At 35.4% G+C, this 3,835-nt stretch overlaps 1 long non-coding RNA gene and 1 pseudogene across 1 annotated transcript in view; both read right to left on the bottom strand.

The window, feature by feature from the left end:
* Positions 1–782: 782 nt before the first annotated feature.
* LOC111738807 lies at positions 783–901 on the bottom strand (annotated as a pseudogene).
* Positions 902–1,964: 1,063 nt separating this feature from the next.
* The window catches only part of LOC111738767, a 10,135-nt gene continuing 8,264 nt past the window's right edge, over positions 1,965–3,835 (bottom strand). Inside the window, exon 3 of the long non-coding RNA XR_002779975.1 lies at positions 1,965–2,036. This is a non-coding gene — a long non-coding RNA (uncharacterized LOC111738767). The remainder of the gene's footprint in view (positions 2,037–3,835) is intronic.

Here is a 3,835-nt window from a genome sequence, read left to right on the forward strand (position 1 = left end):
TCCACCCTTTGTGACTATCTGAGAAAATTTCCAAGAGTTATATAACGTAGGAAATTGTTTCACGCATGAGTTAGCCGAAAGGAATGCTCTATCTTCATGCCTTTGGGTGCCAGTTGACTCAAAAGCAACATGATCCAACCCAGCTAAATTCAGTTCAAGTCAACTCATACTTACTAATATGCAAAGCACTCTGCTAGGGATATGGAGAAAATAAAAACAAGCACAAGCTGGGCCTAAGGCATCTCTAGGGAATACAGTAACACACATCACCAAATTTTCTCGTGAGACAAAAATCCACTTGTGCTAAGAGTAATTAGTCTTCCTTCTCATTTTTCATTTGTTTTAACTTCTCTTCCAAATAGAGTTTTGAGGATGGAATGATATCATTACTATCATCCAATCCAAGATATGTGAGTTGTCTCTAGCCTCCAACTGTATAAAAATACATGCCTCCATAGTAAGTAAATATGTAACTCGTAACTACGTTGACCTTACATATAACTTCTATTTAGTCTTAAAAAGTTCTCATGGGAACTGAAAACTCACAATCAAATAAATAAGGACAAGGTAGTAGATTCTAACATTGCCAAATTTTTGAAAAATAATCAGTCCTCATTTCTAAAGATAACAATCATTACTTATATGGTTCAGAGTGTCAAAGATAAAGTGTTTTTTTGTTTTCTTTTTGGTTTTTTTTAGGCAAGGTAACTCTTGGTTGACCTCACAGATTGCAAGGACCTTGTCAGCTTACAATCCCTTATTTTATTTTATTTTTTGTTTTATGCCTACAGCACCTGGTCTTCCTAGGTGGTCTCCCATCCAAGCACTAACCAGGCCTGACTCGGCTTAGCTTCTGAGATCAGATGGGATCGGGCTTGTTCAGGGTGGCATGGCCATAGACAAAGATAAAGTTTTTGAATGTTACTCAGATTGGGTCTTTAAACAGTTTTATTAACTGAAACTTTGAATAAACATCATGCCTTCATTAACCGTATTTCAATTAGGCTTTTTCAAATTTAGGAAAAAAAGCCCAATCTGAAAATAATGAGGTGATAGGCATTTACACTGGTTTCAAGGAAAATATTGTACATATCATAAAACTTCCATAATTTCTTCCAAGTGTGCTTTATTAGAAAAAAATGGTTACTTTTTTATTATATAACTAAAAAAAAAAAGTATGCTTTATTCATGAAATGGTTACTAAAAAAAAGTAAAATAGAAAAGTTCCTGAATTTAGCTTTCCTGCTTCATATTTACATAAAATTCTATCTTATTGTGATGATCTAAGAATCACATACACATTTGTATAGTCACTTATACAACAATAAGTAAAAATTTAAACTCTACAGAAAGCATATGCTTTATTATCCTACGCATACCATGTTACCTGACACATAGGTTTTTATAAAAAGTGATCTGGTATCTGGAAAACCCTATGGAATTTGGGAAATTAGAGAGGCCTAGTATGAATCTTGACTTCGCCAATTATTGGCTCCATGACATGGGCATGATACCTAGTCTCTCTACCCTCCCCCTACCCCCTTATTTGTAAAAATGGAGTAAATTTATAAACTTGCAGGGTCATATGAAGATTTGAGTTACCCTACATAATCAGTCTAGCAAAGGTCCTCAATAAATGGTAGCCACTATTGTTATTAGTAATATATGTGAACATCATTTTTGTAGATTGTGGGGAGACCTGTACTGCGGCAACTCCCCTCTTCCTTCAGAGCACATGGATGGCCACAGGGGAGCAGTATATATGAAGAGGGAGACCACCCACATCCACTGGGCTCCCTCAAGATGTTTACTGGACTGAAAGAATGGTGTAGTGGAAAGACTGGTGGTGGCGGAGTCAAAGAGGGCTCCCTTTGCCCCCTGCAGCACAGACAAGACTGCATCACTGAAATGCGCCTGCCTTTGTGCACTCTGAAGACGAGTGACTTTATTTCTTCAATAAACCAATACTTACTCTGAATGATCTCTAATGTCCCCGCTACCTTGCTCTCACACTCAGTCTATACTGAAAAGGTTGTCTGTAAAGTTTCAATTAAAACATTAATTACACAGTAAAAGGTTGCCACAATAAAAAATGTATATACTCACACAACATGAACAGTTTATTAATGATAATATACATTTCACCTTATTTTTTTTAACTTCTTAAAAATTAAGTTTATTGGGGTAACATTGGTTAATACAATTATATAATTTTCAGGTATACATTATAATTTGACATCTGTATATTCTATTGTGTGTTTACCACCCAAAGTCCAGTTTCCTTCAGCTACCATATATTTGATCCCCTTTACTCACTTCACCCTCCCCCTGCCCCTCTATATTTGACCCCCTTTACTCCACCTACCTCCCTCTTCACCTTATATTTTATATTGCATTTTTATGACTTTTCAATTTTTGTTTCTTGTTAATTCATCTTTTGTCTTCAAACTGTTATAATCCTGATAGGTTTTTTTTAGTTAGTTTTCTGAACACAATACTTAAAAGCCAAATTACCAATTCAAAGCCAGATATCTGACAACACCATCATTAAAGATTATACTTTTTCTACAAACACTTAATCAACAAACTCTCAACAAGCAACATTTATAAACAAAGTATTGGTCTTGGTACTAAGGACATAGAGGCGAATAACTCAATTCTGCTCTTGTGGAGCTCCGTCTGGTAAGAAATACAGGCAAATCACCATATAGTTGGAGAAAGGCTGTGAAAGGATAAGCACCCAACCTAGTCTGGAATGCCAAAAAAGAAAGTGACATGTGAGTTGAGAGTTGAAGAATGAGTAAGGGTTGGTCAGCCTGTCCAACAGCATAAAGACATGAAACTCTTGCTAAAATCACCATTAGACTAACAGTCCTCACATTAGCACAGCATTCAGTGAATGAATGAAAGAATTTGTGAGACGAGTTGGCCAAGTAATAGTCACTTTAGCCATGTTTGTTCCTTGATAATATAAATACTTTAAATAATATAAACATTTTTAATGCTTTATTGTCATTTGATGTCCACTGTGTACAAAACATCCTAGTAGGAGTCAAAGAGAATCATAAAAAGAAGAAAAAGTATAATATCTGTCCTCAAGAAAGATGCATTAGTTCAATAAATATTTAGTGTGCTTTGTGTTTTTTCCACATGCCTGGCACTGTGCAAGTTGCAGAGAGAAAAAATAATATATACTATTTATTAAAGAGGAGAAACAGAACCATAACAATTTCAGCATTACTAAGTCTTAGTTTTGAGGCCTTCTTAACTTTACCCTATAAATTCACAAATATCTTCTTTTATTTTTACCCTATAAATTCACAAATGTCTCCTTAACATTCTCTAAACCTTGAAAACTATTATAAAGCAAACTATGTATGTTCCAAAAGACTAAAGGACTAAAAAATAAGTGTTGTATTCAACATTAGAGTAAAAGAAAGAAATTAGAATTCCAGTTCCTACACTGCAGTCCCTCTCCTAATCTTCCCATGTTGGCTCAGGTCAAAACAGCCCACCTATTCTTTTCCATATATGCCACAGCATTCACAAAGTCAAGACTGCCGCACCATTCCTAATGCCTACGTTGCCCTTGTTGCTCCCCGCTCCCTCATCAGTTTATGTGCATAAAAAAAGTCACACCGGGTTCTTTTCCATATTTGTTACTTCTCCTTTATCTTCATTTATGGAACACTTCGTGCTATATCCCTCCACGACTACTTAATGACTTATCACTGACACGTAAGAAAGAGCTTGAGCCTCATAGCATGTAGCTCTATCATAATCTACGACTCAAAGTTCCACAAAAGTTCTAATTTCAAGATCATGAAATATTATA

Source organism: Pteropus vampyrus, unplaced genomic scaffold, assembly GCF_000151845.1.
Source record: "Pteropus vampyrus isolate Shadow unplaced genomic scaffold, Pvam_2.0 Scaffold43, whole genome shotgun sequence".
NCBI classification, from domain to species: Eukaryota; Metazoa; Chordata; class Mammalia; order Chiroptera; family Pteropodidae; genus Pteropus; species Pteropus vampyrus.